Below are 12,500 nucleotides of genomic sequence, written 5' to 3'. Positions count from 1 at the left end.
TATATATATACTTTCCCGCTCCATGCCACCAGTGTTATCCAAGGGAAAGGCAAAGGGGCCGATACAAGTTGGCACCAGTCATGTCACAACTCATTTCTACAGATGAGTAAACTGGAGTAATGTGAAATAAAGTGTCTTGCTCAAGAACACAACACACAGCCCAGTCTGGGATTTGAACTCACTACCTCATGATTGTGAGCCTGACGCTGTAACCACACTCAGCTATGCACCTACACCACCGTCTAGCATAGCATGGATTTCCCTGTATCAAGTTCACTGACAAGGCATTGATTGGCCCAGGGCTGTAAGTAGAAGACACGTGCCTAAGATAACAAACAGTAAGACCGAATGTGAGTGGTTGCAAAGAGAGATCTTGGAGCACTCAGCCATATCTGTGCTTGATAAGTAATTAATTAAACTGCATAAACGATAAGTCAGATTCAAACACAGGATGTTGGAATATTTACACGAGTATTTAGAGAAGTTAGGGTTAGCAAAGAGTAATTGATAAAGATGGCAGAATATACAGAGAGCAAATGAGATGAGAATATAATTAGCATGCTGAACGATAAAAATGGAAGGATTAAATAATTCCGTAAAAACAGACACAAAAATAAACAACAAAAGAAGAAAACAGGAGCCTAGCGCCAGGAATAAGATTATAGAAGTTTATAAATAAGTGAGTTTAATTTGTGGACCATTGCAGTTGTACAGGAGAGCATTGGTGTAGGAGATGAGTTACTAAGTGGAAAGGATTGGGTGCAAGAAATAAAGGATTTGTGAAAATGATGATGATGATGATATAAATATCTCTGAGTGGTTGGCGTTAGGAAGGGCATCCAGCTGTAGAAACTCTGCCAAATCAGACTGGAGCCTGGTGTTGCCATCCGGTTTCACCAGTCCTCAGTCAAATCGTCCAACCCATGCTAGCATGGAAAGCGGACGTTAAACGATGATGATGATGATGATGATATATATATATATATAGGTGAGAAAGATGGAATTTGAAAGCACGTGGTTGGATGAGTGAACACATGTTACAATGAAGTAGAGAAATTTGAAAAGACAACACGAAACCGGTTATTTCTCCAAAATACAATGTTTATATACCAAAAAAATTTTATAACATTTTTCTGACATAATTTAAATATATACTTTAACCATGTAACACAAGCCTTCTGTAGTTTTTTCACTCTTATTATCTTTTATATATATATATATATATATATATATATATATACATACATATATATAATTAAGTGGAAAATGGAGAAACAAACACAAGAAGAAGCAAGTCAATTGGGCTAGTTAGCCATTGATTTAATTATGTGGAGATTAATGATTCATTTACAATCGTTTCGATGGGCCAATTTGATTGGCAAATCTGTTCGATACCTTCTGACAAAAATGGTTCCCACACAAGTAATCTCCAGGAGTGCCTTCAGATTTAATTATCCCCTAGTTGCTTAGATACTTCAGACTACCCCTTTCATATTGAAGCAATCCTATCATAAATATATATATATATATATATATATATATATATATATATATATACATACACGATGGGCTTCATTCAGTTTCCATCTACAAAATCTACTCATAAGGCATTGGTTGGCCTGAGGCTATAACAGAAGACACTTCCCCAAGATGCCACACAGCGGAACTGAACCTGAAACCATGTGGTTGGGAAGCAAGTTTCTTACCACACAGCCACATCTATGCCTGTCCCCACCCCCATGTGTATGTGCACACATGGAACCACAAAGATACCTCTTCCTTTCTATCTATCTATCCCTATAGATATGTGTATATATAGAGCAGCTGTCTGGCTTCTGTGCCAGTGGCACGTAAATAGCACCATTTGAGCGTGATCGTTACCAGCGTCGACTTCCTGGCACTTGTGCCAGTGGCACGTGAAAAGACATTCGAACGGGATCGTTGCCAGTGCCGCTGGACTATATCCTGTGCAAGTGGCACGTAAAATACAACATTTCGAGCGTGGCCGTTGCCAGTACCGCATGACTGGTCTTCGTGCCGGTGGCGTGTAAAAGCATCCACTACACTCTCTGAGTGGTTGGTGTTAGGAAGGGCATCCAGCTGTAGAAACTCTGCCAAATTAGATTGGAGCCTGGTGCAGCCATCTGGCTCAACAATCGTCAGTCAAATCGTCCAACCCATGCTAGCATGGAAAGCGGTCGTTAAACGATGACGATATATATATATATATATATATATATATATATATAAATATATATGTGTGTATACGTGTGTGTCTGTCCCCGGCCATCGCTTGACAACCGATGCTGGTGTGTTTATGTCCCCCGAAAACATAGCGGTTCAGCAAAAGACAACGATAGTGGAATAACTCCCCGGGGTCGATTTCTTCGACTGTTAACCCTTTAAGGCGGTACTCCAGCATGGCAGCAGTCAAACGACTGAAAAGAATGAAAGAATACATACATACACACACACACATATATATATATATATATATATATATATATATATATATATATATATATTCAGATACACACACTAACACATACGCGTGAACACACACACGCACACGTTTTACATCATCCTTATAGATACGTACGTACGCACGCATGTATGTATAATACATTTATATACGCACAGCTGGTGACACTTAATTTATACTTCCCGAAAGAGCAGCAGAGACTTTTTTTTTACCATCGTTCAGTGAGTGAAGCAGATTGAAGCGTGTGTATATATATATATGTGTGTAAGCTATAAAGAGAGAAGTAAGAGACCCACGTAATTACGGGTGGATGAAACAGATGCGAGGATAATTACAGCATCTCCTGTGAGGAATCGGGTGCCACGGAAACCGAACGACGACTAGGTTTGTTTGTATGAGTGAAACTGGATGTATACACACACACGCACACACATTTTCATTTATCAATCTTCGACTCGTGTGTGTATATAAGGTATAGTCGTGTTGGTTGCAGGCACACACACACACACACACATATATACATATATATATATATATATATATATATATATATATATATATATATATATATATATATACACACACACACACGCCATAAAGCTATATACTTATGATTTACGACTAGTGTATGTGTGTGTGTGTGTGTGTGTAATTTGACGAAGAGATGGAGACGCGCGCGTGAAGGGATGGATAGATAGATACACAAATAGGGAGGGAAATAGGGGAAACAGATACACAAAGAGAGAGGGAGGGTGGTGAAGCGGGAGGGATAAAGACACATGCGCCCGCCCGCCCGCCCGCACACCGTTATAAATGCATATATAAAGGAAGGGGAGAAAGAGGGAGTGAGGGAGAGATACAGTGAGAAAGAGGGAGGGAGTGAAACACACGGTGAAGGAGAGATAGGGTCGCAAAGAGAAAGAGGGAGGGGGAGAAACATAGAATGACAGAGATAGATAGACACAAGGAAAGAAACGGGTAAGATAGATTACACAAAGCGAGGGTGATAGAGAGAAAGACACAAAGCAAATACAGAGAGAGAGGAGGAGGAGGAGGAGGAGAGGCAAACCATCTCCACGACTGTTTCATTCACTCAGTCACACATACTTTGATATTTACAATCTTGGGCATTACTACGACTGCTACGTACATATATATACACACACACACACACACACATATATATATATTACGGCGTGTGATGTACACATATATATACCATAGTTATTGCTATAGATATACATACGCCTACATAGATGTAGTGACAGAAAGCTTGTAGAATATACATTCCATCGTCGTATCTACATACACCGTGTATATATATGCTTATCATAGCTACTATTCCATATACACATCATGAGACATAGTTACATATATATACACACATAATACACACACATATATAAACCATATATATATACATGCGATCATCCACTATCACACATTTATACACGCACACACATATTATATAGTGTGTATATAATATAGATATATACACACCGCATGCGACAGTTGCCAGTATCACCCAGACCTAACAACTCGATTCTTGAAGTGCGTATATATACAAGTGCGCGTGTTTTTTATATATAAATATATATATATATATATGCACACAAGTATATAAATATATATATACACACATACATGTACACATACATTCCGTCTGCAGTATATCATATAAATATATATATATGCATGCATGTACACACACCGATTCTAAAAAAGAAAGAAACTAAAATATTTATGAATCTATACACACCCACATATATATAAACACACACACACACACACTGACATATATATATACAAACATTCATATATACGATCGCGAGGCGTGTATATATCTATGTACACAGAGAAATACTCCTATACGTATATACCAATATTATATATAGTTAGATCTTTCTATCTATCTATATACACACACATTTATGCATAAGGCTCTGTGACGCGTTTATATATATATATATATATATATATACGTACTCTTTTTAAATTCTACACACATCTACCAAACGTATGTGTATATATAGATACATAAGCACATAGACACATATACATATATATATATATATATATATATATATATATATGCATGTACATAGATAAGCATGTTTACATTTTGGGAAACCGGGTTGACAGAAATACGATGTGTAATTGAGTGTGAGTCTGTGGTTGTGTGTCAGTGAGTGTAAATGCGTGTGGTGTGTGTGTGTGTGTGTGTGTGCGCATTTTACGCATGCTCATGTTTGTGTATATTTGTATGAGTGAAGGTGCGTCCTTTTAAACTGTGCTCTGTGTGTGTATATATATATATATATATGATATACCACGCACAAGGAAATATATATCTGTTATAGTGCACACACACACACACACACACATATAGTTCACGCACGCGCTTACAATTATATACATACATATACCATATAACACAACACTATATATTGTGTATGTGTGTGTGTATATGTATATATATATATACATATACATACACACATCAGTGCCTTTAACTAACTTCACACCTGTAGAATAACCCCCTCCCCACTTACACACACAGCTCATACACACACACACACACACACACACACACACACACACACACACATATATATATATATATATATATATATATATATACGGCAATAACTTGTTTTCAGAGCATCAGGAGATACACTTATAACGATCGTGTGGAGTACCTGGAATAGTCATAAACAGGAGTTAAACGGTGACACACACCCGCATATATATATATTATATATACATCTATATATATACTGTACCATATATATTTATATACACTGTGCCACTATAGTCTGCAGGTAAGTTTTTATATATATATATATATATATAATCGTTTCGTTTGTGTGAATATGGTTTATGTAAATGTATATATATGGGTATATCACTTTTTATTGTGTATATATACGTTTAAAGTGTATGTGTGTGTGTATATATATTTTAACTGTATGTGTACGTGCGCGCGCGATCACACACACACACACACATATATATTTATAGATAGGTATAGATATACGCACACACACGCTGTTTTAACTATGTTTTTATATAGTTTTTAACTGCATGTACACATATATATATATATATATATATTGGCAGTATATCGAATGATCGCCTGTATATATATATATATATGTGTATATCGAATGATCGCTTATATATATATATATATATATATATATATATATATATATATGGGTTGTTTGTGTATGTGTGTATATATATATATATACACACACACATCCCAATATTAATGTACGTGTATATACACAAAAAAAACACATACGTTCTGATGAGATTGGTACATCAGTCTTTGCAGTGAATGTTCAAACGTGTTGAAGAGTGTATATACATACGTGTGTGTGTGTGTGTGATTCGCCTTTACATGTATGTGTATACAATGTGTATATGTAGGTGGTATGTTTATATACAGATGTACGATTTTTTGAGTGTATTTGATCGCGGAGTTGTGGTATATTTTCATACATTGGTTACACACACACACACACATAGGAAAGAGAGAGAGAGAGCACCTTTTTAATAAACAATGTACTCAATACGTGGTGAACTCTTTATTCGTCCTCCATTGATGATTCATTCCATCATTTATAGCTTTTACAGTGTCTTAATCCAAGCAACGTGTGCATGGCAGAATATATATATATATATATATATACGTCATATATAAAAATATATATATAGATAGATAGATATGTATTTGTGTGTATAAATATATAGATGTGTTTGTGTGTGTATATATGCGTATATATATATATGCGTATATATATATATAATGTGTTGTGTGTGTGTATATATATATATATGTGTGTGTGTGTGTGTCTGTGCAGTATGTATGTATGTGTTTTATATGTGTGTGTATGTACGCGGTGTGTGTATATATATATATATATATATATATATATATATATATATATATATATATAGGTTCAAAAAAAGGAAAAAGACAAAAAAACAATAACAAAAAACAACATGAGGACGTGATACAGATAGTGTTACTAGACGCTCGGGAAAGGAAAGACAGAGAGAGAGAGAGAGAGAGATGACGTTTCGAGCGGAGCTCTTCGTCGGAAACAAGGAAAGTTCAAAGAAGGGAAAAAAACGGAGGAAGAAAAAAATCAGCACCGAATACACACACACATCTATGGCTTGCAGTGAAAGAAAAGGCTAGAATCTACTCCTGGGTATCGAACCACTCATCTCTTACGGGTGTTAGTGTGTGTGTGTGTGTATTTGTATTAACGCCTGAATAAATGCGTGTGTGCTGGGAGAGTCACAGCAACCCCGCTCTCCCGTTTGCGTACGATCGCCGCGCACACGCACACACGCACACGCACACACACACGTACGAATTAAGACTTCAGTCTGTGTGATTGCGTATGACTAGATTTATGTACGCAGCTGTACGTATGGAGGTACTCTCTCTGTTTCTCTTTTGTGCGTGTGTTCGTATGTATATATATATATATATATATATATGTGTGTGTGTGTGTGTGTGTGTGTGTGTGTGTGTGTGTGTGTGTGTGTGTGTGTAAGCAAATGAATAATTGCTTATGCTATGGGCATTCTCAGCATATTGGACACCCGAGAGAAATAACAAACACGGCGGTGTGCCTTGGACCAGCCCCTAGGCGCTGAATACTCGTAGGGGTGGTTTTCTCCGTGTGCACCACCTGGATATTCAATCGACCATAGGTGGGGACCACAGGTTAATCCAACCCTACCTGGTGCGTATTATTCATGTACCCTATCCTCTCAGGAGTCATTATTATTAGATATATAAAATTTAATTAGAGGGTGTGTAAGCCTCGTGAACGGATTGGGGAATTTGCTGTTAATAATAAACAATTATTAACTTCCCAATCTCCATTTTCTTTTCTTTTATATATATATATATATATATATATATATATATATATCTCCTTGTTTCAGTCATTTGATTGCCGCCATGCTGGAGCACAGCCTTTAGTCGAGCAAATCGACTCAGAGAACTTACACTTTGTAAGCCTAGTTACTTATTCAATCGGTCTCTTTTGCCGAACCACTAAGTTACGGCGACGTAAACACACCAGCATCAGTTGTCAAGCGATGGTGATGGGAACAAACACAAATAAATACATACATACATACATACATATATATATATATATATATATATATATATATACACACACACACACACACACACACGACTGGCTTCTTTCAGTTTCTGTCTACTGGACGAAATGCTTAACGGTAATTCGTCTGCCGTTACATGCCGAGATCGAATTCCGCCGAGGTCGACCTTTACCTTTCATCCTTTCGGGGTCGATTAAAACAAGTACCAGTTGCGCACTGAGATCGACCTAATCCCGTTGTCTCCTTGTTTGTCCCCTTTATGTTTAGCCTCCCTGTAGGCTATAAAGAAACCGTTATATATATATATATATATATATATATATATATGTATTTTATTTTCAGAAGGTTGTTTGTGGTCATTGGTTTCGCACCTAACTATAAAATGCTTAGCTGTATTGGTGTTTTAGTGTGTATGTCTTTTTTCGGATATATGAATTACTGACGACACACAGACAGACACGTGCACATACACACACACACACACACACACACACACACATATATCTTACTGAATTCTCCCCATTCGCTCCCACCCCCACGTCCGAGTTCGCCACACGCTGTATTCCCTTCACCTCTCACACTCTCTCTCTCTGTCCCACTCATCCTTCCGTACCTTGATGAACCTACCTTCACACAATCTCGTGTCCGTCCCCCTCGTTGAACCTCTTGCTCAGCCCACAACATTTCCTCCTAACACCGCCTCCCCGCTTCTCTCTATATGTGTCCACTCTATACATTCCGACCCCTCACCCCACCCCATCCGCCTCCCACTCCCCTGTCGCAGTCTCCTGAACTCACTCGCTCACCCTGTAGTCGGAATCCTTGGTTCCCCTCTTCACATCTACACCCATCACTTTTGCACCTGTAACTTAAGCGTTCCTTACCCCCACCACTGTCACACCTTCTCCATCTCTTCTCTCCCCCCTCTCTCTCTCTCCTACTCAGGTAGGTGTGTGCCTACTCTACCACAAGGCCCCTGTCATAGGATCGCGGTTTCGATTCCCAGACTGGGCGTTGTGAGTGTTTATTGAGCAAAAACACCTAAAAGCTCCACGAGGCTCCGGCAGGGGATAGTGGCGAACCCTGCTGTACTCTTTCACCACAATTTTCTCTCACTCTTACTTCCTGTTTCTGTTGTGCCTGTAATTCAAAGGGTCAGCCTTGTCACACTCTGTCACGCTGAATATCCCCGAGAACTACGTTAAGGGTACACGTGTCTGTGGAGTGCTCAGCCACTTGCATGTTAATTTCACGAGCAGGCTGTTCCGTTGATTGGATCAACTGGAACCCTCATCGTTGTAAGCAACGGGGTTGATAAATTAAGTATCAGTTGTGTACTGGGGTAGATCTAATCGACTGGCCCTCTCCCCCAAAATTTCAGGCCTTGTGCCTAGTATAGAAAAGGATAATAAATCTGAAGTAAAGAACGAATATATAGTGCAAAATATTACAATATACACCAATGGCACCCATGCCGGTGACACGTGAAAAAGCACCCGTTACACTCTTGGAATGGTTGGCATTAGAAAGGGCATCTAGCTGTAGAAACATTGCCAAATCAGACTGGAGTTTGGTGCAGCCCCTCAGCTTACCAGCCCTACTCAAACAATCCAACCCATGCCAGCATGGATAACAGACGTTAAATGATGATGATGATGGTGTATATACAGCTGTGTATAAAATGCATGCAAGTATATACACACACACACACACGTTTATATAAATGCTTAAATATATTTACAGACATATATATATATATACATATATCAAGACACACAAACATATACACACTCCCATGCAAAGAATCCAGCATACATTTATAAATATACACACACACACACATAAGTATACACATACACTAATATGCATACATATGCACAATTAGACGAATGGCTAAATCACACAAATACACACACACACACGTGTGAGTGTATGTAGATATAAAAAGTCAGTTTTAGCTAAGAACAAGCAAATGGCAGAGGACACAGTTCGTGTTTAATTTAGATAACGAAAATAATAACGTGACTTAATTGATGTGAGACATAATAATAATGGTAGTGATAACGATTCCCTTTTTTACTATAGGCACAAGGCCTGTAAATTGGGGGCAAGGGTTAGACAATTGTATCAACCCCCATGGCTCAAATGGTTCTTGTTTTAACGACAGTGTAAAGATGAAAGGCAAAGTTGACCTCAATGGAATTTGAAAACAGAGTTATAATGGAAGAAGGAATGTTGCTAAGCATTTTGTCCAACACGGTAACGGTTCTGCCAGACAGCTGCCTGCCTCGTTCTTTTGCTCTTTTGCTTCCTCCAGTCATTTGACTGCAGCCATGCTGGAGCACCGCTCTTTCGTCGTGCAAATCGACTCCCGGGAATTATTCTTTGTAAGCCTAGTACTTATTCTATCCGTCTCTCTTTTGCCGAACCGCTAAGTTACAGGGGACGTAAATACACCAACATTGGCCACAGTCAAATGACTGAAACAAGTAAAAGAGTAAAGAGAGTGTATATATATATATATATATATATATATATATATATATATATATACACACACATATTTATACACCTCCAATGCTATATATTACCTTACATTGGGTCCTCCTCTACTCAATAATTTCGGTAGGCGGTGACATTGTCTTGGACAATTTTTGGAGCTGAAGGAATCTTTCCTTCTTCAGATCTGACTCTCCTTGACTCCTCAGAGATGTCAGGCCCCAATTCTTTATGAATCCCAAACTGACGGAAAGCTAAGTTTAACCTTTAAGGGATGCGAAAACCAAAATGCCAAAAGCTGGGATGGACACTGCATATCATTGTAGCAGTTGCATTAACAATTCTGCCAGTTTGTTGTTGTTTATGGTGGTGGGACTGCCGGTGAGGGTGGTGTCGAATTTTAAAATGTTGTTGAGTCTGGGAAGAGCTGGAGTGGGTGGAGTCTTTTGTTGTAGTTCTTCTTGATCGCTTTGTTAAGTGGTAATGTATTCCCTCTGATCCTTAACCCTTTAACTACAAAATTAAATTTCATGGTTATTCCAGTAATGATGTTTAAATATCTGCCAAAAGATAGAATTGATATTTTCTGCAAGTCACATTGCCTCATAATAGACTTGACATATCTCAACAGATGAAAAATTTCAAACACGATATTCCTCAAAAGAAAATAAGATAGAACTGGTATACAAAACTGCTTTCTGCAGTTAAGGATAATGAGAATTTGAGTGAAAATATTCAAATTTCGGCAGTAAAATGGTTAATATTCCTATAAACGTCATAGACGTGAATGGTATTGCAATAGAAGACCAAAACGCCCTTGAGGCTCCGTTGTTAGTTTGTATAAGGAGCAGTTAAGTACTTTAGTAGATTTAACCCTTGAAATGTGAAATTAAATTTAATGGTCATTCTAGTGATGATGTTTAAGTATCTGCCAAAAAATACAATTGGTATTTTCTGTGAGTCACCTTGCGTCGTATTAAACTTGACATGTCACACAAAAAATAGTTTCAAATACGACATTCCTCAAAAAGAAAAAAAAGAATGGATTGATTTATAAAACTGAAACTTTTGAAAGAAGTTTCTATAAAAATAGTTTTTAAACATCGAATGGCTATGGGGGATCCACCAGAATAAAATAGTAATCAGAGGGGTCCATAGATAAGAAATGGTTGAGAACCCTTCGTTTCCAGGAAATGGGGTTAACTGGTGTGTGATGTATAAATAGAAATTTCCTTTAAAAAGAAAAAAAACTGAATTTTAAATATTTAGGTTAACCACAGTTTTTCATGAAACCTATATTATTTGGTGTTCACTGAACTGTATCCAAAGCTGAAATTAGTAGGTTTCAGGTATGTGCTTGGAAAGGTGTCTAGCATACCTTGGCTGCCTGTCTGGCTTCCTGGGCTGTTGTTTCTTCTATCTTTCTATCACAGGTGTTTACCCTTTTGTTAGCATATTTCTGTTGAGATGCTCTGTGTTTCTTTCAATTAATTTTAAATATAGCAAAGAATTTAGTAAAATAACTTGGTTATTAGCCAGTGTTAGGAACATAAATTGTGACTAAGGTTTGGCGGAAGATTTTAATTCAAAACTTTTGAAAACAAAACATTTGTACTCAGAGCCAGAGGTGGTTTTGGCTGGGCTGGTATCAAAAGGATTAGAAATATCATGGTGACTTTAACCCTTTTGTTACCATATTTCTGTTGAGATGCTCTGTGTTTCTTTCAATTAATTTTAAATATAACAAAGAATTTAGTAAAATAACTTAGTTATCATTCAGCTAGTGTTAGGAACATAAATTTGTGACTACGGTTTGGCGGAAGATTTTAATTCAGAACTTATGAAAACAAGACATTTGTACTACAGAGCCAGGAGCAGTTTCAGCCAAGTTGTAACGAAAGGACTAAAAATATCATGGTGACTGGCATACTTGGTGAGGAGGGTCTTCGTTGGATACCCTACAGGATGAAAAATAAGACCTGTAACAAGGTAGAAAGAGCTCATGAGCAGTCAACAGCCATCCAACAATATGTGTACCTGTGTATATATACATGTATGTATGCGGAGGTTCCTGGAAATACCTGAGTTAGGAAGGGCATCCAGCTGTAGAAACTCTGCCAAATCAGATTGGAGCCTGGTGCAGCCTTCTGGCTTGCCAGTCCTCAGTCAAATCGTCCAACCCATGCTAGCATGGAAAGCGGACGTTAAATGATGATGATGATGATGATATATATATATATAAATATATATATATATATATATATATATATGTGTATGTAGCCTGTAATATCAATGTAAGTCTGTGTCTGTAGACTGTATGTCTTCAGCCTACTTCCCTTTCCACCACCAGTTTACAGGACTG

General features: G+C 37.7%; 1 protein-coding gene across 2 annotated transcripts in view; it reads left to right on the top strand.

Moving 5' to 3' along the window:
• Window positions 1-2,761: 2,761 nt before the first annotated feature.
• Window positions 2,762-12,500, top strand: part of LOC106883011 (uncharacterized) — a 110,488-nt gene continuing 100,749 nt past the window's right edge. The window contains exon 1 of one of the 2 annotated variants that reach the window (XM_089346474.1): window positions 2,762-2,866. The gene's annotated coding sequence lies outside the window, so the exon portion shown is untranslated. Of the gene's footprint in view, window positions 2,867-5,162; window positions 5,305-12,500 lie in introns of those variants that run through there. The other variant, XM_089346473.1, reaches the window with a different exon arrangement.

The sequence above is a fragment of the Octopus bimaculoides genome, chromosome 30 (assembly GCF_046866305.1).
Source record: "Octopus bimaculoides isolate indiv1 chromosome 30, ASM4686630v1, whole genome shotgun sequence".
In the NCBI taxonomy this organism is placed as follows: Eukaryota; Metazoa; Mollusca; class Cephalopoda; order Octopoda; family Octopodidae; genus Octopus; species Octopus bimaculoides.
This window is presented reverse-complemented; position numbering and strand designations above follow the sequence as displayed.